This window comes from Chiloscyllium plagiosum, unplaced genomic scaffold (genome assembly GCF_037043375.1).
Source record: "Chiloscyllium plagiosum isolate Xiang-an unplaced genomic scaffold, Cpla_swu_hap1 HiC_scaffold_11, whole genome shotgun sequence".
In the NCBI taxonomy this organism is placed as follows: Eukaryota; Metazoa; Chordata; class Chondrichthyes; order Orectolobiformes; family Hemiscylliidae; genus Chiloscyllium; species Chiloscyllium plagiosum.
In genome coordinates, this window is record NW_028270149.1 from 40,001,258 (window position 1) to 40,024,390 (window position 23,133).

Genomic DNA, 23,133 nt, shown 5'->3' on the forward strand with positions numbered 1-23,133 from the left:
AAAGTGGTTTTGAGTTGACCTAGAATAGCTTATTCAGCGTAGCATTAAAGTAAGCCATAAGTTAGGACAATTGTAGCTTTGTAGACAGAATATATTCGAGGTAACGAGATAAAGTTAGCACACAAAGGGTCCTGTTGCAAGCACACAGCTACAGGTGTTTATACAGAGACAGGTGGATAAGGACATCTTAGAGTATGCTGATAAAAGAATTCCATACCGAACTGATGTAAAATCTGAGATCCATCACAAATAGATCTACTTTGGTTAATATTTCCAGACAACCATAAGTATATATTTTGAATTATTCAAAGATTACACATATAACCTCCTAAAAAGAATCCAATAAGCATTAAAGGGATTCCATTATAAACCCAATGGACAATACAGCACTACAGAATAAGGGTGGGCCCCCTATTACTAGCAGGGAGGACCGAACTACAGGTGCAGAAGTCAGAATATAGTTACATACAGCATGCATTGTGAAAGTCCCGAGGATAGAGATAAGGGGGTTTGATGAATATTAGAAGATCATGGAATACAACCAAGGGTTGTCTATAAGGCTGCCCATCATTGATCAGAGGCACATAATATATTTGACTGAATGCATATGTAATTAATTAATAACATGATTGATCTGCAATTGCAAAGAATGGATTCAAAACAAATGTATAAAAGTTCATGCCTTTCCTTTGTTCATTGAAGAAACTTCTAACGCCCAGGAGGTTTTTTCCCACTGGTGTAATTTCAAGAAGCTGTTTGATCTGCAAGTGTACTCTAGATGTCAAGTGATATATTTAGACATTCCATCCCAACAGAGATGAACTTTTAACTGATTTGTCTGTCAATTTAGTTATGTAAATGTTACTGAATTAAAATAATACTATACAATACTAACATCCTTAATTTTATATCAAGATGCATGAACTGCAAAACCAAACAAGAACTCTTGTGCTGTAGAACTCTCTCTTGCCTTCATTTTTCATCCAAATCTATGCTTCAAGTTAATAATATTAATCTGTCCTTTCTAAAAGGAACAAATTGTAATGATGAATTTTGAAAAACAGAATCACAATACACAGGCCTACAGAAATATAAGAGTAACAATCTTACCACATGCAGAAGTAACCACAGGGGACAAACTAGCCGGAGGTCTAGTTGAAGGTAAAGCTGGGGAAAGTAATTAAAATGTTACAGAAAAGTTTTATCTTCACATGAAATAAGACCTCCAAAGTATGAAGATATGTAAAGACTAATTCAGAAATACCAAGGCATTAAAACACAACTCTGTAATGGCATATTTGAAGTTTCCAGTAATTCCAACACATGAGAGTAGAAATTTAGTGTGGCAATTATCAGTGAATTAATATACTTATGTGCTGGCATTGAACTCTGTTACTATCTTAGCGAGAAAATAACAGTGTAATAATTCCCTCTCTCTTGAGAAAATGAATCATGGAGAAAAGTCACAAATATTTTGCATTCATTCATTAAACAATCAGCTGTTGTGTTCTGCCATTATTACTCGCAGTGTAATTGGAACCAATATACTAGAAGAAACTTTATGACTGTGTGCAACATACTCAAGTTACAAGGTTAATTATTGCCTCAAATAAATGAGTGGGCGGCACGGTGGCTAGCACTGCTGCCTCACAGCGCCAGAGACCTGGGTTCAATTCCCGACTCAGGCGACTGACTGTGTAGAGTTTGCACGTTCTCCCCGTGTCTGCGTGGGTTTCCTCCGGGTGCTCCGGTTTCCTCCCACAGTCACAAAGATGTGCAGGTTAGGTGAATTGGTCATACTAAATTGCCCGTAGTGTTAGGTAAGGGGTAAATGTAGGGGTATGGGTGGGTTTCGCTTCGGCGGGTCGGTGTGGACTTGTTGGGCCGAAGGGCCTGTTTCCACACTGTAATCTAATCTAATCTAAATATCAGCACCAAGGTTTACAATGAATGCTGATGGGGGTATATCTCCAAAATCAGTTCTGAACAGAACTGGTTGATCCTAGTCACTGAACTTGTACCTATTCAGTCTTTTGAGAGAATACAATCATGTTAAACAAACTGGTTAAAGTTGGCCACAATCAAGTCATTTTTGGTATATTAGTTCCTCTGCCCCCATTCTGGTAGCTCAGTGTTTAGCACTGCTGCCTCACAGCACCAGGGGATCTGGGTTTGATTCCATCCTCAGGCAACTGTCTACATAGAGTTTGCATATTCTCCCCATATTCCGCGTGGGTTTCCTCTAGGTTGTCTGGTTTCTTCTCACAAGATGTGCAGGTTAGTTAGATTGGCCATGGGAAATGCAGGGTTACAAAAATGGGGTGTGTCTGGGTGGGTTGCTTTTTGGAGGGTCAGTGTGGACTCAATGGGCCAAACAGCCTGCTTCCACACTATAGGGATTCTAGTTTTGCTCTTTTCCTGTGCCTACTTCTGTTCCCTATTTCTGCTTAAATGCTGTTAATCTCTAGCATTTTCTAGTTTTGAAAAGTTATTGGCTAAGATTTCCTCAGAGCTTGAGACTGACTGGCAGCAGTGATAAAATGGTGGTGAAAATCTTTGAGAGGGAACCCCCATGTGTTCCCACTGCCACCTGCGATGGTGTCAACAGAAGCATGGTCACCTATGGTAGATAGCCAATTAATTTGTCTATTATTGGATATTTGATCAGACTGCCAGCATTTAAACATTCCCTTGCCATGTGGAGTGTCTGCAAACTGCATTAAGCCAACCTCCCAGCACCTTTTTGAGGAAAGAGCAAGGGGAAAGAGGGCTTAAGTTTCCTGAGTGTTTAAATTCTGAAAGGGGTGCCCTGGCACCAATGGCAATAATACCACCAAAGGGTTCACCCCTCTAATTGCCAAGGTCTGCTTGCCTCTAGCTCACAAAATGAATTCTACTTATCAGTGACAGCACCTCAATATAGACTGCCCTCTTTTGCCTTGCAGTGAAATTTATGTTAGAGGTCAATTTGCAAATGATTTTATTTGTGACTTTTGCATTTCTGAATGTTGTTTACTCTTCACAAATAATTTAACAAGTGTACAAAGTCCAAAAAAGCTGCAGATATGATTATTTTTATTTGAAAGGACATAGGACTTGACTTCAACTCACTCATTGAGGGAAACTTGTACTGCAGCAATTCCAAATAAGATACAAGGAAACTGCAAAACTTGTCTTAACCTAAATAATATGCAGCTTTACAAAAGGTAAAATTATTCATTGTGAAAATGTCATGGGAACTGCTGTGTATCTATGGAGAAAGAAGACAGTTCCATAAACTCAAATTCTGGCATGCTAGATCACAATCTTTCAGCAATTATTCTGATCCGTGTTGTAGTTAATCATAATCAACATCCAAAAGAAAACTTACCTCTTCGTACAATTAAATCGACATCTGCTCTTGTTTCAGTTTGATTTAATCCATGTTTAGTCTGCCATTTTACTTCACAAGTATAGGTTCCTCGATCACTGTATGCCAGATTTTTCAGAATAAGTGAAACATCACCAGATCCAGGACTACGCTTAATACTGATTCTGTCCCGATTGTTGAAACGAGGAATATAATAACCATTTATATCTCTTCGAATAATAATGGTGTAGGTATTAAAATACCAAGTGACTTCTAACTCAACATACAAAGGCGATGGATGGTAGGTACAAGGAATGTTGACTGAATTCCTCAACTGCCCAGTCACCAGCTCAGGAACAGTCAGAGTAAGTGAATCAGCTGTAAAATAGATAAACAGGACATTAAATAATAGATTCCACGATCCACTAAGGAGCAAAATAAAGTCTGCAGGAATACTCAGTCAACAGTGCAGATTTTGCAGCTGCCATTTTGAGATCAACAAAGAATAAGATATTCTCAGTTAGTGAAATTGGAGTAAGCGAACAGAATCGATATACAATATAGGAGTGAAGTTATTTTAAAATTACAGTTGTCTGGATTGCCATATTATTTGCTCTGTAACATGAGAAATTAGAATTCATACACACTCTACAGTGTGGAAGACGGCCATTCAGCCCATTGAGTACACACAGACCCTCCCACCCAAACCACTCCCCCGCCTCCCGCCCCCACCATAAAATCCCTGTCACCCTGCATCTCCCATGGCTAATCCAACTAGCCTGCACATCCCTGGACACTATCGGCAATTTATTATGGCCAATCCACCTAACCTGTACATCTTTGCACTGTGGGTGAAACCGGAACACACTGACAAAATCCACAAGACACAGGGAGAACATGCTTCCAGTTGGTTAAAATCAGTGATTTTCAAACTTGTGCAAATTGGTAGCATCCACAATGTTAATTTGTTACATACAGATAAATCAAATGAAGTACTCAAATACGGACCCCTTTATGTCTGTGAATCCCAGTTTAAAAACCTGTTAGTGAAGAATTAATGTGCTCACAACACTACAGATATTCGATGAGTAAGGAATTTTGTTTTGGTGTCCTGGCCATCTCTCCTCTTTCAACCAATACAGTCACATAGTCACCTATTCCATTCTGCACAAGATGACTGTCGTGGTCATCTACTTACTTCTTGTTTCTAACGCAGTCATGCTAAATTGCACATAGTGGTTGAGAGAAGGTTCAAATAGATTACTGCTGTGCAGAGGGATGGGCTGGTTACAACCAACTTTGTGTTTGTGCACAAGCATGTACGACTGGAGAATGCACCCACAAGTAAACTTGCGCCTAATCTAAACAGAGCTGTAGAGATAAAAACTATTTAACTTTTTGTTGAAAGTAGTTTTGTGCAGGCTTATGTAAAGCAAAATTGATGCAAGATCATCATTTTTGACATTAAAGTTTGTTGATAAAATGTTATTGGAGAGACCAGGGTACAATTTTGCTTTGGGTTCGAACTGCAGTATAAAAACCAGAAATGTTTCTTACTAGTAGAAGTTGAGATGTTTGACTCGAGTTAGGTTAATGATAAGACAATATTGTAAAATGAGTGAGACAAATTTTAATGTACATAAATTCTTATGCAGTATATAGCGATGAAGCACACAAAAGTGCTAAAAAAAACTCATTGATGCAATTTTTTGTGCTGATAAAATCGCTTACTTCATGCTTTCTCTGCATGACCTTCCTTTGTCATATTATTTACTTGAATCTTGGGTCTCAGATTGTTTTTGAACTAATTTGTTTTAAAACATGCTGGTACAGTGATGGAACACTGTCTTTCACCTCTAAGGACCAACTTAGAATCTAGGAAATTGCTAACCTCTTGCTTCCTTAACAACTGAGATGGGTAGTGCACCAAAACCACAGCCCCAAATGTTAGCTACAGTAGAACATTACATGTATCAGTGTAGATATCTCATCCTATTCAGAAGGTGCAATTACAATTTTATGCGCTAATACTTAAAATGACCTTTCACTTTTAAGACTATATGAAATAGCTTCCCACACATGAAGCGCAAGAATGAATTATGAAGGGATATTTACCATCAACTTGTAAAAATACTCACTCAAGAAACTCAACATGATCCAGGTTGGGTCAGTGCACTCTAGTTGTAGCATTTATAATTTAAGTGACACATTGCCTCAAAAAAACAATAAGTCCCTCATTTGTGACATCACTACCAAAGACTAAATAAAGAATATGCAAGTTTTGAAGGAATGCAGATATCTGAGAATTGTACAGCTGGTGGAGATTAGGGACAAGCAGATGTTATATTGTGGTGTGATTTGAAAATAAAGATGAGAAATTTAAAACCCAGGTGCCACTTAACTAGGAGTCAATGTAGGTCACAGAGCACAGGATGAGGTGTGAACAGGCCTTGGCCTGAGTGAGGATATGGGCCCATTTTTAAAGTTTTTTCTAAGTTTAAAGTTTGGTAAAGGTGGAAGGCAGGAGACTGGCAAGGAATGGGCTGTAAAACCCAGTTTAGAAGTCACAAACGTATGAACGGTTCCAACAGCAAACGAGGTGTGACAAGGATGGAGTCTGGTGGTGATACAGAAGTCAAAATTGTTGTAAGAGATGCATAAAATTGACAGTTTGCTGGTGGGATCATCTTTGGTAGATTAGCAGTCACCAACATTTTTTGTAATACTAGTCTATGGGTGCTTGCTAGTCTTAAGTGGTGAAGAATGGACTAATAAGCGTTTGGCAGAAGAGGTACCTACTTACTTCTCGTTACTCAAAAGTGAAGTGATAGGTTCCATTCACTTAAGACAAGTTAACAATAGGTGAGAAAACATTGCTCTTTCCTAAGAAATAAATCTAGTTATCATTTTAAATGATTATAGATTGTAGAATGCAGAACTGACAGACTCCTCTCAAAACAAATTATTTATCTCTTGGTGGGTAGAGCTATTTCAAACCTTCAGTCAACCCTTTCAGGCCAAGTGCCTTAAATAACATTTCCTTTTCTTCCCCACCCAAGCTCGACAGAAGTTCAATGTTCCAATCATGAATGCCTCAAATCGAACGAATAGAATTCCTTCCAAGATCATCAAGAAACTAGATAAAAACAAATTACTGTGAATGCTGGAATCTGAAACCAAAAGAGAAAATGCTGGAAAATCTCAGCAGCTCTGGCAGCATCTGTAAGGAGAGAAAAGAGCTGACGTTTCAAGTCTAACTGACCCTTTGTCAATGCTAAAACAAAGCTATGACGAAGGCTCAGTTAGACTCGAAACGTCAGCTCTTTTCTCTCCTTACAGATGCTGCCAGACCTGCTGAGATTTTCCAGCATTTTCTCTTTGTGATCAAGAAAAGAGAAATGTTTACTATTTTGAAACAAGAACTGTAACTTGCGTAAAGTATATCCAATGAAACTGATTACTGCCAAGTTAAGCAGAAGCAAAAATAAATTATACATATAGGTTTAACCATTATATAGATGCTTAACACAAACAACTTTTCTAAGTTTCTCACTGAGGGATAATAACCTTAGATTCTCCAAGCTGCTTTGTCTGGTTTTCAGTAGGTCCTGAGATTGGTTGTATATGGGAGCATGAGTCGATCGTTCCAATCTGTTCTGCCATTCAATAAGATCATGGCTGTTCTGAATGTGGCCAGAATTCCACTTTACACCCTGCCCACCACCACTACCCCCACCTTTAATTCTTTTATCTATCTATCTATCTATCAGGAATGTGTCCAATGCAGCTTTCAATAAATTTAAGGATACTATGTCCATTGCTTTTTTGGGGCAGAGAAATCTACAGACTAAAAAACCTCAGAGATAAAAATCTCTCATCTCGTTGTTAAAAAAAATCATTTGACATTAAACTTTATTCCCAAATTCCAGTCTCCCCCACAAAGGCAGATCGTCTTGTGAGTGTTCACCTGATCAAGTCCCACTAACCTCTCCTCCTAAAATCTAATGGGCATAGGCACAACCTCTTCAACCTTGACATCTTCTTTCCTTTCAAATAAGGAGACCAAACTGTACACCGTACTCCAAATGTTGTTTCACAAAGAGGGGAAAGAGTCTGGGTGGGATGCTCTTCGGCAGTTTGGTTGAGACCTGATGGTCTAAATGGCCTCTGCTGCACTGTAGGCATCCTATGGTCCTATGAAATAAGGCTCTTCAAGCCTGCTCTATTCATTATGACCATTATGTCCAACTCCCAGTCTTCCCCACATCCTTTGAACCCATGAGCCTCAAGTGTTATATTTAAATCCTTCTTGAAATCATAATGTTTTTGCCTCGACTGCTTTTTGTGGTAGGAAATTCACCTCTCTCGGGATGAAGAAATTTTTCCTCATCTCAATCCTAGATCACATTGCCTATATCCTTAAACTCTGATCCCTTGGTTCTAGAGTCCCTCATCACAGAGGTCTTCCTTCCTGCATCTACCCTGGCTGAACATCCTGTTAGAATTTTATACGTTTTTAAGTGATCCCTCCTCATTCTTCTGAACTCCAGCAAACATAATCCTGATCAATTCAAGCCCACCTTTTACATCAGTACTGTCAGCCCAGGTATCCCCTTTCTAGCAACAACATCCTTTCACAGATAAGGAGACAGAAAAACGCATATAGTAATCCACGTGTGGTCTCACCAAGGCTCTGTATAATTGCAGCAAGACATCCCTGTTTCTGCATTCAAACCTAAGGAGGCCAGCATACCATTTGCTTTATTTACCCTCTGTTGCAACTGCACACTTAACTTCCAAAGAATTGGTGTGAAGACACCCAGGTCTCATTGTACATTCCCCTCTGAATTCATGGCCATTCAGCTAATAAACCATCTTCCTGCTTTTTGCTCCCAAAGTGGATAACCTCACATTTATCCATATTATACCACATCTGCTAGGCATTTGCCCACTCACCCAGCTTGTTCAAATCACACAAGCATCTCTATATCGTCTTCACACCTCACCCTCCTACTCACCTTTTTCAGCTGCAATTTTATTCTTCGTTTCCTCATCTAAATCATGAGTATATTGTCAATACCCGATCTTTGCAGTACCCCACAAATGACTGACTACCACTGAGGAAACAAATTATTCCTACTTTGTTTTTTTTGTCTGCCAACCAATTTTCTATCCATTTTAATGCACTATCCCCAATCCCATATTCTCCAATTGTACATGCTAATCTCTTAAATGGGAATTTGTCAAAAGCATTCTGAACATCCAAATAAACCTCATATAAGTGAGGTCCTCTCATTAACTCTACCAACTACATCCTCACAGAATTCCAGTGTATTTGTCAAGACGGAGTTCCAGTTCATAAATTCATATAACAAGCAGAGTTCATTAAGGGGAACCAGTAAATGTAGAGTATTTGGATTTCAAGACGACATTCAGCAAGGTGTCACATAAGTTTCTATCTTCTGTACTAACCGTTTAAGAGCATTGGTGGTAACATATCAACATGGATTGAGAATTGGTTAACATGCAGAAAACAGAGCATCAGGATCAATGGGTCATTTTCAGGTTGGAAAGACATATTCTCTATATTAGTTTCCATGCCGGTCATGTCTGGAGTTGCATACCAGTGTTGTTCATACAGAGCATGCTGATTGAGTACAAATCTCTAACCCAGAAAACCAGAGTATGCATCGATGCTATGGGATGAATGAGGAAGATCTGTGAGAGCCTAAGAACATGAGGATGCTCTTCAACCAGTGAGGGATGGTGGGCAGAATGGAGGTGGAAGGCCTCACCATCTACTGGAGTATCCTGAGAAGGGCTTCTGGAGGTTTGCATATGGTTCCTCCTCCAGCTTAACATCATTCTTGCAATGGTCTTGAGGGAAATGAAAGCTTGGAATGAGAGATTTCCCTTCCCACCACTCCAATTTTCTGTTGGTGCTGAGCTGATATTATCCTTGCAATAAACACAAACATACCATTTATCTTCTGAATTACTTGGTGAACCTGTATTTTAATCTTTTGTGATTCAGAACACCTAGAATTCTCTGTAGCACAGAGTTGGGAGTTTCATTTCATTTAAGTAGTAGAGCGTTTTTCTATTCTTCCTGCCAAAATGGAGAAATTCACATCTACCCACATTATATTCCATTTTGCAAATTTCTTGCTCATTCAAAAGGCACAGAATGGATGAAGCATTTATTCTTGGTACTGATTTCTATGGTAAGACAGAGGTGGCATGAAAGGAGATTTTGAAGAAGGCTCCAAGTCGATAGGGAGATGGAGCCCTCAGTATATGGTCAACCAGGAGCAATCCAGTTGGGCTTGGCTGCATCAAATACACAATATCCAAGATGCATTGGCTATCTCCCTAAATCCCCTCCCTCCAAGAGTTACTCTTTGGTTGGCGTTGGACTCTATATTGCAGGGCCTACTAGTTGAGGGTCAATCTATTGGGGGCATTATTACTCAGCAGGTGTCTTCCGATTGGAATAACTCTACCCAATGTGGGTGGGCATGCAAAAGTAGCAGTTTCCACAACCTGGAGCTTACTTGAAGCCGAGAAACAGCAGAATATCAAGGATAACCAAGTGCCTACTGACAGATTGTGACTACATAGGAGTGAAAATTTTCCCAAAAGTCCACATTTGCCTCACCTCTATTTCCCTCAATACACCAACAACTGGTACAGAAGACAACTTGAAGGATACAGTCATATTTAGACAAACATACCATCATATGTACCTGTGCTGGATGAAAAGTATTCTTCTGTATTTCTCTTTCACTTCATTCTCTTTGGCTATCATGTTGGTGTTTCACATTAACAACATCGGCTGGAAAATTGCGACTGCAATTCTTTATTTCCTTCTCGTTGGTTATGCATAAACAACTATACTGGCAGTAAATTTTCTCAAAGAAAATAAAACTGTTGACTACCAATATATATCCATTTGTAGACATTCTTAACTCTTCTTCACCGTTTATTGTTTTATCCAGCTTGGTTTGATCAGTAAATTTAGCTCCTATTCATTTGATCCATTCATCCAAGCACAGATATATTTGATAGATAACTGAGGACCTAGCACAATTCCCTTAGGTCCTCCACTCATTGTGCTTACCAACCCAAAAATGACCCATTTATCCCTATACTCTGCTTCCTTTCAGCAACGATGGCAGATGGGATATACTATGGATTAGTGGGAGGGTATTAGTAGGAGGGACAGAGGTGCAGAGTACTTCAACAGATTTGGAACTGTTGACATCTAAAGGGACCTTTATTAGAACACTCACTGATTTTTCATTATTTTTATTTTATTCTTTATCAATTTTGGTTTGGACCTGTGAACTGAGAGCGGAGAATGGCCTTTGGACTATGGGCAGCAACTTGTGTTAAAAAAAGAGGGGACAAAAAAAGATGTTTTTTTTTGTTTGTGAAGTCAGGCCTTGAAATCAATTGTAGATTGAAACTTGAACAAAAGGATTCTATAGATGCTTTAACACAGGAGAAAGCAGTATGCATATCCAGATAGCAAACGTTTGGCATTAACAAGGTCAGCACCTGGGAACTGGTTAAAGCAAGTCTGGGAGAGAACATATTCTCAAGCAGATGGCAGATATTGAATGGTAATTGGGACCACACGGGTAGACAGAGTCAGACTGACAGAGTTAGGACAAGAGTTTTGGACTGGGATTCAGAACGTGCTTTTTGTGAGAAGGCGCTTAACTGTCAATGCTACAGCATGTAGATTTGAAAACTCCCTCCCTAACCTCCATTATCAGTTATTGGAAGTTCAGAGAATAAAGACTAAGTATTACTGACTTCCTGAGTGAACTGAAGTCAGCCAAGGAACAATCATATATGTCTGTAGAATATCAAGTCATAAAATCCACCAGTAATCTGCCCAACTTTGTTATTTTCTTTTAATTATTCCTCAACTCTTTTTTTTGCCTGTCTGCATTTTACGTGAGTGGGACTGAAAACAAAGATTTAAACCACAGGCATCAATTAGATGACTTCTGTGTTTAATTTTACTCTGCTAAAGTACTATTAATAAATTGTTATGTCTTTTGTTTAGACTACAGACCCAGTGTCTTGAATAGATTATTCAGAGTCTGGAATGGTTTTTCAAAAAGTCTGAAGAGGAACCACTGTGGTCAATTGAGGGTCTTTGAAGGGTTTAATTTTACTGCATTGTCAATATAGATAGTCGAAAGATTGATTCCATTTGGCTGTCTGACTCTATGTCATAACATCTGGGCGTCCTTGTTCATAAGTTCATGACAGCTAACAGCAAGTACAGCAAGCAATTCAGGTGGTAAATGGTTTGGTGGCCACGAACAGAAGACATGATTTGGAGATGCCGGTGTTGGACTGAGGTGCACAAAGTTAAAAATCACACAACACCGCCTTCTCCAGTGTTTTAAATGCATGGCTGAGGAGCTGGTGTATGGGAGAAGGATTCATATGTTTGGATCATTGGAATGTCTTTTGGGGTAGAAGTGACCGTAGAAGGAGGACGGATTGCACCTAAATTGGAAGGGGACTAATATACTGGCAGGGAAATTTGCAAGAACTGCGTGGGAGGATTTAAACTAGTAAGGTGGGGGGAGGGGGTGGGGGGAGAGGGGGGTGGGACCCAGGGAGATAGGCAAGAGATCAATCTGAGACGGGTACAGCTGAGAACAGGAGTGAGTCAAACAGTCAGGGCAGGCAGGGACAAGATAGGATTAATAAATTGAACTGCATTTATTTCAATGCAAGAGGCCTAACAGGGAAGGCAGATGAACTCAGGGTATGGTAAGGAACATGGGACTGGGATATCATAGCAATTACAGAAACATGGCTCAGGGATGGGCAGGACTGGCAGCTTAATGTTCCAGGATACAAATGCTACAGGAAGGATAGAAAGGAAGGCAAGAGAGGAGGGGAAGTGTCATTTTTGATAAGGGATAGCATTACAGCTGTGCTGAGGGAAGTTATTTGGGTGGAACTGAGAAATAAGAAAGGGATGATCACCTTATTGGGATTGTATTATAGACCCCCTAATAGTCAGAGGGAAATTGAAAAACAAACTTGTAAGGTGATCTCAGCTATCTGTAAGAATAATAGGGTGGTTATGGCAGGGGATTTTAACTTTCCAAACATAGACTGGGACTGCCATAGTGTTAAAGGTTCAGATGAAGAGGAATTTCTTAAGAGCGTACAAGACAATTTTCTGATTCAGTATGTGGATGTACCTACTAGAGAATGTACAAAATTTGACCTACTCTTGGGAAATAAGGCAGGGCAGGTGACTGAGGTGTCAGTGGGGGAGCACTTTGGGGCCAGTGACCATAATTCTATTCGTTTTAAAATAATGATGGAAAAGGTTAGACAAGATCTAAAAGTTGAAGTTCTAAATTGGAGAAAGGCCAATTTTGATGGTATTAGGAAAGTATTTTCCAAAGATGATTGGAGGCAGATGTTCGCAGGTAAAGGGACGGCTGGAAAAAGGGAAGTCTTCAGAAATGAGATAACAAGAATCCAGAGAAAGTATATTCCTGTCAGGGTGAAAGGGAAGGCTGGTAGGTGTAGGGAATGCTGGATGACAAAAGAAATTGAGGACTTGGTTAAGAAAAAGAAGGAAGCATATGTCAGGTATAGACAGGATAGATCGAGTGAATCCTTAGAGGAGTATAAAGTAAGTAGGAGGATACTTAAGAGGGAAATCAGGAGGGCAAAACAGGGACATGAGATAGCTTTGGCAAATAGAATTAAGAAGAATTCAAAGGGTTTTTACAAATACATTAAGGATAAAAGGGTAACTAGGGAGAGAATAGGGCCCCTCAAAGATCAGAGCTGAAAATGTATTGCTGGAAAAGCGCAGCAGGTCAGGCAGCAGCCAAGGAACAGGAGAATCGACATTTCGGGCATAAGCCCTTCTGCAGCCCTCACTTTCTCCCCTCAAAGATCAGCAAGGCGGCCTTTGTGTGGAGCCACAGAAAATGGGGGAGATACTAAATGAATATTTTGCATCAGTATTTACTGTGGAAAAGGATATGGAAGATATAGACTGTAGGGAAAAAGATGGTGACATCTTGCAAAATGTCCAGATTACAGAGGAGGAAGTGCTGGATGTCTTGAAACGGTTAAAGGTGGATAAATCCCCAGGACCTGATCAGGTGTACCCAAGAACGCTGTGGGAAGCTAGAGAAATGATTGCTGGGCCTCTTGCTGAGTTATTTGTATCATCGATAGTCACAGGTGAGGTACCGGAAGGTTGGCAAACTTGGTGCCATTGATTAAGAAAGGCGGTATTGATTAAGAAGGGCGGTAAAGACAAGCCAGGGAACTGTAGACCGGTGAGCTATCTGACCTCAGTGGTGGGCAAGTTGTTGGAGGGAATCGTGAGGGACAGGATGTACATGTATTTGGAAAGGCAAGGACTGATTATGGATAGTCAACATGGGCGTGGGAAATCATGTCTCACAAACTTGATTTGAGATTTTTGAAGAAGTAACAAAGAAGATTGATGAGGACAGAGCAGTAGATGTGATCTATATGGACTGATTAGCAAGGTTAGATCTCACAGAATACAAGGAGAACTAGCCATTTGGATACACAACTGGCTCAAAGGTAGAAGACAGAGGGTGGTGGTGGAGGGTTGTTTTTCAGACTGGAGGCCTGTGACCAGTGGAGTGTCACAAGGATCGGTGCTGGGTCCTCTACTTTTTGTCATTTACATAAATGATTTGGATGCGAACATAAGAGGTACAGTTAGTAAGTTTGCAGATGACACCAAAATTGGAGGTGGAGTGGACAGCAAAGAGGGTTACCTCAGATTACAACAGGATCTGGACCAAATGGGCCAATGGGCTGAGAAGTGGCAGATGGAATTTAATTCTGTTAAATGCGAGGTGCTGCATTTGGGAAAAGCAAATCTTAGCTGGACTTATACACTTAATGGTAAGGTCCTAGGGAGTGTTGCTAAACAAAGAGACCTTGGAGTGCAGGTTCATAGCTTCTCGAAAGTGGAGTCGCAGGTAGATAGGATAGTGAAGGAGGCATTTGGTATGCTTTCCTTTATTGGTCAGAGTATTGAGTACAAGAGTTGGGAGGTCATGTTGTGGCTGTACAGGACATTGGTTAGGCCACTGTTGGAATATTGCGTGCAATTCTGGTCCCCTTCCTATCGGATGTTGCCAGGGTTGGAGGATTTGAGCTATAGGGAGAGGCTGAACAGGCTGGGGCTGTTTTCCCTGGAGCATCGGAGACTGAGGGGTGACCTTATGGAGGTTTGCAAAATTATGAGGGGCATGGATAGGATAAATAGACAAAGTCTTTTCCCTGGGGTGGGTGCTTCCAGAACTAGAGGGCATAGGTTTAGGGTGAGAGGGGAAAAATATAAAAGAGACCTAAGGGGCAACGTTTTCACGCAGAGGGTGGTACGTGTATGAAATGAGCTGCCAGAGGAAGTGGTGGAGGCTGGTACAATTGCAACATTTAAGAGGCTTTTGGATGAGTATATGAATAGGAAGGGTTTGGACTGATATGGGCCGGGTGCTGGCAGGTGGGATTAGATTGGGTAGGGATATCCGGTCGGCATGGACGGGTTGGACCAAAGGGTCTGCTTCCATGCTGTACATCTCTATGACTCTGTGACCAGGTTATCGTCCAACAGGTTTAATTGGAAGCACACCAGCTTTCAGAGTGCCACTCCTTCATCAGGTGGTTGTGAACAGAAGATGACTTGATTAGAGGTGTAAAGATACCTCAATTCATTTGTACAGAACCTTAATGATACAGAATCCAGGATCACCCACAGTTTTGGTCCGTCTTCCTCAGGAAGTATATTAAGAGAGTCTGAAAAAGGGAAAGGAGCGCTGGTATGGCTGGACTGTTCTTTGAGGTGAGATGAAGGAGACAGGGCCTGATTTTTCTGGAGTTTAAAAGAATGAGAGGTGATCTGTTGAAACTTCTAAAATTCTTAAATGGTTTAAAGATAGATACAGCAAGGACATTTCCTCTGGCTGGTGGATCTAGAACAAGGAGGGACAGCTTCATAAGGGGAAAGCCATTTAGGAAAGAGATGAAGATAAATTTCTTCAAAGCAGATTTTTGGAGCCTTCTACCCCAGAGGGCTGTGAAAGCTCAGCCATTGAGGATCTTCAAGACAATCAATAGATCTATAAACATTAATGGAATCAAGGGATATTAGGATAGCTTGAGTAAACAACAGTAAAATGGATGATCAACCATAATCTAGAATGGCACAATGGGCTTAAGGGACTGAATGGCCTACTCCTGTTTCATTTTTCTAGTTCTAAAAAAATTATTTCTTTTCACAAAATCACCTGATTATATTATGAGTTTCTAAGTACCCAGCCAAAATTTCCTTAATAATGGCTTCCAGCAATTTTCCAATGACAGATGTCAGCTTAACTGACCTTTGGTTTCCAGCCTTCTGTCTCCTTTCATTTTTTGAAAGGTGTTACTTTGCAAATCTCCTATCTACTGGGACCCTTTCAGAATCAAAAACATTTCAGAAGACTGCACCCAAATAATTTATTATCTCTACAGTCACTTCTTTAAAACCCTGCAAATAATACAAGTCATAATGATTTCCAACTAGAATGATGGTGACATGGATACACCCAAAGTTGGACAAGTAAGAAAAGTGATAAACTGCACATCACATCATCATCACACTTAAATTTTATTTTTACTCAGCATTAAGAACAGCGATATGAAACTTTCATCCACTGCTACTCAATAGCAACATAAATACAAAGTCTACAGGGCAAACAGGAAACTGCTAACCTACATTGCGTTCTGCAGCTGGATGAGAGAGGTTGGACTGTTCTGAACTGAGGCAAAGGACTCTTGTGCATGTGCACCGAGGTTCAGTGCCAAACTATCATTGAATTCACAGAGGCTAATCAAACAACTGACCTTAGGCTAAACATCAAGAACATTAAAAGGTCCTCTATCAGCCTGCTCATGCCATGCTCATGCCAGTCCTCCTGCAACGCATTGGAGATGTGGACAATGAACAGCTGGCATTGCAAATCACAGAAATATCACTTGCGAAGCCTCTGCAAAATGCTGCAAATCCACTGGCAGGAAATTCACTCCAGTATCAGTGACATCTCTCAAGTTAACATTCCCAGCATTCAAGCACTGGCTATAATTAATCTGCTGCACAGGGTGGGCCCCAATGTCCGCATACATGACACAAGACAACAAGCTCTTTACTCCAAGCTTTGCCATGGTGAGCTGTTACCAACAGGACAGAGGAAACACATCAAGAACATTTTTAAAGTCTCCTTGAAAAAGAAACGCAAAAATCCCATCAATTCATGAGAATCTTGAAGTCAAAATTACCCAAAGTGGAGACATGTCTATGAAAGTGCATGTGCACATTCTAAACATTTCCAACAGGCCCAGATGGGAGGTTAAGCACAAACAGCAAAAGGAAATGCAAAAGCTCAAGCATCCTACCCTCCAATTATTCAAACATCTGCCATACCTTCAGAAAGCTGTGCAAATCCATCATTGAGCTATTTCGTCACCTCAGGACCAACACTGCCTCAAAGCTACGCAGTAGTCACTGAGATACTCTGCACATGTTGATCAGCATGCCAGTGTAAACTTCTGGGAGCAAATGCTGAGCATGGACCTCGAGGTCCACCCAGCAGCGAGAAAAATTAAAGGGGATATTCCTCAGAACCTATAAAGACTGGAGTGGAAGAGAGTCACCTCAGACAACTGTCTGTGTGGAGTTTGCACATTCTCCCCATGTCTACGTGGGTTTCCTCTGGGTGCTCCGGTTTCCTCCCACAGTCCAAAAATGTGCAGGTTGGGTGAATTGGCCATGCTAAATTGCCAGTAGTGTTAGGTAAAGGGGTAAATGTAGGGGAATGGGTCTGTATAGATGTTTTGGGACGAAGGGCCTGTTTCCACACTGTAAGTAATCTATTCTAATCTAATCTAAAATCTTCCATCCTGTGGGACAGCCTAAAAAGAAATATTAAAATAATTTTAAGGGTTATGGAACTGGTACTGAAAACAATGTCTTACTTTAATTTCTAATGCATATTTGAGATTTTCCTGCACCTCCCTCCTCCTAAAAATATAAGGAACTGTCTGTCCTCCTCACTGGCTTTAATTTTTGTCTCAGTTTTTATTACTGAAGTGATGGGATTTTCTTTCAGAGTATTTCCTTTGGGAGTTAAACAAAGATCATGAGTAGGGAGGAAATCAGATGGTTAGCCACTATAGGTGCCATCTGGCACTCATCCCAACACCTGCCTAAACAGCAGTGTTTCAACCTACATCTGATCCAGCAATAGCATTTACTAAGGTTGCAGTTCACAAGATGACTCAATGAGTTATCCCATGTGTGCAATCTGGCCCTGTCACTTCTGTCACTACACAAACAGGCTCCTGTAGAGATCACTAATGCCCTGAATCCTTATGCTGAGGCTATATCCCAAGCTGCCAGTAGGTCATTAGAAATGTTGAACCATACATGGACAAATGCATCAAGAAAGACACTGATAAACCAGGAGCAGCGATGTTCATCCTTAACACAGAAGAAACCTCATCTTCCTCCTGGTCACTTTCCAACCATCCCACCGCCAAAAACTGCAGGTGAATTATCTGTCCATTCAAATTAAAATAATCAGGGGTATAAGGGACAAACCCAATTGTCTTCACCTAATGTCCATCGCAATTTAACAGATGCGCTGGACAGCAAATAGGAACTGAAACAATAACGGCATTCTCTTGTTGCTGCTAATTTAAATAGCATATTGTCACACAGTTTAGCACAGAGAACAAAATCAACTTGGCCCTAATTTGCACTTTGTTTGCCTCATGCAGTATCACGTGAAGTACTGGGGCTAGAAGGAAATGTGATTCAACATTACTTTAGAAATCAAATCCCTTTTGACCATCATTGACTTAACTGTAGAAACAGAGATAATTTATCCTATACTGCCAACAAAAATTTAAAAATCTAATTCAGAAAAGGTAACTTTGCACGATACTGGTAAATGGTGATTAATTCAGGAAATTCAATACTCTACTTCTTATCTCATCATAGCATTCTGTTTCCTTTGAACCAATGTGGTGTTCCTTTTCCATTTCTTAGAAGTCTTTTCTTTATCCCTTCAGTCACAAACTCTCAAACCACAACTCTGTCCATTTTTTTAATCCGAGATAAATGCCATTCAACTCTGGTCCTGAACCATCATCTCACAAAATGTCAACGTCAGCAAATCTATCTGGATTTAGTTTAGACAATGGAAGCTCTGCCACTTTGTGTCTTCCCCATAAACATGTCAAGAAAAAGTGCTGCACTTTCCCAACAGCACTTGATGATGAAACAATACGTATTATATTTTATAACTCCAGGCTGAATGTTATATTTTTTCGGCTAAAAGTTGTAAAGTTTTTGTTTCAAGGGCGCTTCTACAAGGTGTCGCAAGTTGTCTCGTCATATTTTGGCCAACTAAACTCTTTAATTATGTACCACTCCCCCACAGTGTCTCTCATGTCCAATTTCCACAACATTTTACAACGTGTTGTTTGTAGAACAACTTGGTATTCACTAGATATTCTAGAATTCACCATCAGCCCTTGTACCCCCACTGCCTTTTAAAGCCTGTTGTGCACCTGTCTGGAGCTGCCCAGTATAGCAGCTGACATTTGCCCCGGACACAGCAGACGGGTGGAAACAGCAGCCCACATTGTAGGCACGTTCCTAGAGATCTTGATGAACAGGGTGGTGTTACGGGACTTCCTCTCTCATGATGCCAGATCATGCCAATCCAGTCAGAGTTTGCCATCCAGCTCAGTGCAGTCTTCACCATCTGGAAGAAAGCCCAACTCTGTAGGAATTAAGTAAATATCATTCTCCATAAGCTAAGTCACAATGTTTTCTCTCTGATATCTCACAGTCTTTCTGACAACGTATCTACCCTCCAAAAAGGCTCATTCTCTACCATTCTCACTACTTCCTACAATATCTTCCCCACTCGGTCTAATCGACCTAATACCCTGACATCACTAACCCTGCATGCCCCCTGTGTTGCCTAGTTACTCCCTTGGGACACCTCCCCATTTTCACCTACAGTAATAGCTATGCCACTCCTGTAATACCCGCCTCTCTCATTCCATGAAGAAATCAGATCACAATAGGCCAGAAAAAGTCAAGACAGGCAAGTTTCTGCCTGTTTTTCTGCTCCTCTGCCCACATAAGCAGAGGACCTGGACTCGGACTGTCCAAACTGTCCTTGGACTCATTTTGGGAGTTGCCCTTGACTTACTGAGCCAAGAACTAATGAACGAAAGGTATGCCTCTTGGCTTGACTAAGGCCTGCTGACAATTATGGCGAACTCCCTGGCTTTGCTATTGCATGGCAAGACAGCAGTAATATGAGCCTGGGTATCTCTGGCTGTGGGGCAAAGTGCAAAAAGGCAAAGCACAGATGCTGTAAACATTCAGGTAATCCCAAAGAAGCAATCACTTTAAGAGCGAATGAAGATCCCAGAGATGTAAATGGTCCAATCCATGAGTTGCGTTCATGACTATAAGTGCCCAGTGTCCTTGCTGCAGCATTAGAATGATACCTGTCAGGGCAGCACCGAAGGGCAGAAGCGTCCTATAAGTGGATTGAAAACACGCTTTAATGGTTCTCATAGGCTGGCACATACCTAAGTACCAATCTCCTTGGATATGGGGTGCTCGTGGCTGGTGCCCGAGAAGCATGCTCAGGGATGTTGGCATTTTGTTTCCAATATGGAGATGGCTCAAAATAAATGACTAGCTGAAACTGCCAGGCGCCCTGCTTCTGTTGTTTTGCTGAGATTTCCCAATATTGCACTTCATTATGGAGCGCGGTAAGATGAATATTAATGAGGTGAGTTAGGATTTTGAAAAGGTGTTTCATAAGCAATTATCACCATCAACTAGTACTTCACTACTGTGTAGCGAGAATATTACCATGCTACTTGGAGAAAGCATTAAAGATGGCATGCATTGCTCCTAAGGTTGAAAATTGGACTTGCCATATATTTCACCATAGCCCTATGAAATTCCATCCTCTGCTTTTAAACCATTCTAGTATTAAACATTTATAAGAGATTCATAAACATTTATAAGAGATCCACCTAATGGATATTACCAATGTAATTATTCAAACATGAGCTTAAGTACAATGTTAACTGGTTAATTGGCATAAGGGTCAGCATAATCAAACATAAATCTCTCATTAATACAACCTTCTTCCTTGCACTTACCCAATAGTTGATATAAGTCACAGAAGATTACTCACGCACTTCTTGCATTTAAAATATGTATAGTACTCTCCTAGAATTCTCATTTATATAGTGTCCATCAGCATTTGGAAATATGAAGCATGTTATTTAATGGAGACACTGTTGGGAGTGCATGAATTCCTAACTTCTCCTGCATCTGTATGACATAGGGCTGCCACACCCCCTTTCTCTGCACTTTTTCTCAAACACCATAAAGTCTTCCAGTTTTAGCAATGAAGCTTGTTTCTCATATCCAATTAAATTGTAGTTTTCACCACCGCACCAACCTAAAATATATTGTAGCTCACTCTACCTTTGTACATATCCACTCAAATAAATTTCCTTTCCATGGCTGCAAACTACTGATAGTGAGATCAAACATCCTGAAGAGTTCCTTTGCTTAAATCTATCACGTGCTGAATGTGCACTTTCGCTCTTTCCAGTTTCTTTTTAACACTCCTTCTACAAATGAACTTCCAGAAAACAAAAAACTTGGGTGTCATTTAAAAGATGCTAAATGCAGTGAAGGAGAATGGGAATTTTAGGTTTGTCTGAGGTAAGATTACAATTTTCAAAGTTGTCTTGAAAGTTCCATTGATGTTACAGTGCAAGCTGCCCCTCTTAAAGCAGTCCTTTTTTACTTGAAGCTAGTTATTTGTGGAAATAAGAATTTTTTAAAATATGTTTCGTGGCCATCAATTTGCATTCTCTACCTTAGGAAACTGCTCCTAACCAAGCTCAAGAATCTATTAAACATATTATTATACATTGTTAAATATTGCATTTGGCAATATTGTTAAATATTGCATTTGGCAATATTGTTAAATATTGCATTTGGCAATATTGTTAAATATTGCATTTGGCAATATTGTTAAATATTGCATTTGGCAATATTGTTAAATATTCCATTTGGTGGTAATCTTCAGAATTATATGTTTGAATTTTTGCTTCTATACACTGCAATGTAGCTGATCCTCACGTGGACTCCAATAAGCAAGTCACATGTTTTCACATCAGTCCTTCTATTCATGGCCACAGTTCTACTTCCAGGCAAACAAACAACTATTTTTCCAACACAGTTCCCTACACCTAGAAATCCATATTTAAAATGTGCAATTATTTACATTGGCAATAAAAGTATATATGTTACCCATTTGCACTCGATGCTATTGCATAAAGCACTCTAAGTGCCCCACTTATTTCCGGGAACAGTTGTGCTTATCTCACTAGTCTGCAGCTCAAAGTGCACTGAACGCAAACATCAAGATCTTATTCAATAAGAGGTCATTTCGCTAACAACCTGGAGATTCTGCATAATTATTACGGTCAGTGAAAGAAACACACTGCAACAACATTGATAATACACTATCACAAGATCTTCCACCTAATGGATATCACCAATGTGACTATTCAAACATGAGCTCAAATAGCATTAGGGTCAGCATAATCAAGCCCAATTCAATTCTCTCACAACACTCACTGGTCGAACGCAAACAGATATACCCACATCTAGCTGCGAGGTCAACTACTGGCCAAGGTTAATCATTGTGTCCCTATACATTTAGCTAAGATCAGCTTAGTTTATATATTGCTGAGATTGGGCACCTTCAAGGATAATTCCACATAATAATTTCATTGCAGGAGCTATGACATAAAATTGCTATACTTGTATATTCTGTACATTTATCCTTTTCAGAAAAAGTAGAAATAACAACCTCCAAACACATAATTAGCTCGTTTGTGGACTGATTTGAAAGTTGGCATTGAAAGTTCAAAGGTGTAAACAAAACTTCTCAAATATTTTATGATCAAACATATTTTTTTCAAGAAAGGAGTAAGATAAAGTTAGCACTTACTGAAATCCTGGAACAAAAACAATGCCAACCACCAACACACTTGCTTCTCCATGTCGAATCTAATTTTATTAAAGTCAGTTAAGAAACACTTCCTTTTAGTTTTGCTATGAATCAGAGTCAGCGTCATTACTACACTATAGGAGGTGGCCATTTAGTGCATCAATCCATACCATTTGTCTGAAGAGAGCATTTGCTGTATTCCCCCTCTATCCCTGCAGGTCTCCATGGCTATGTCCCTCCAAGGCTCATCCAATCTTCTTTCAAAATCATGGATCAACACCTTTCCACATCCTCTCAGACAGCAAATTTCAGCTTATCTCAGTTATGTATATTCTGTGATAATAAAACAATGACAGTATATCTTCTGCAGCTTACTGGTGGACATAAGCATAAACAAAGATATGTTACACTATGACTTAGGCAGTAGTGAAAATGAAATTGTTTCTGCATTGTAAGTGCAATTACCATTTGGAAAGTAAATCACACTTAATCCAGTCAGTAGCCTAAACTCAGGATTTGAAATGCTAAATTCAATGCTTATCAACATGTTTCAAGTTACTGCAAGCAGTGAAAAAAGTCAATTAAGAGGCTCAATTTAATTTACTTCAACTTGATGCAAGCCAA

At 40.1% G+C, this 23,133-nt stretch overlaps 1 pseudogene across 1 annotated transcript in view; it reads right to left on the reverse strand.

Annotated features, from left to right (window-relative positions):
* The window catches only part of LOC148148782 (uncharacterized), a 43,057-nt pseudogene extending 20,385 nt beyond the window's left edge, over window positions 1-22,672 (reverse strand). The window contains exons 1-3 of the transcript XR_015758643.1: window positions 22,510-22,672; window positions 3,371-3,727; window positions 1,111-1,167 (exon numbers count right to left, since the gene is read on the reverse strand). The product of XR_015758643.1 is annotated as an uncharacterized LOC148148782 (transcript). The remainder of the gene's footprint in view (window positions 1-1,110; window positions 1,168-3,370; window positions 3,728-22,509) is intronic.
* Between the last annotated feature and the right edge of the window lie 461 nt (window positions 22,673-23,133).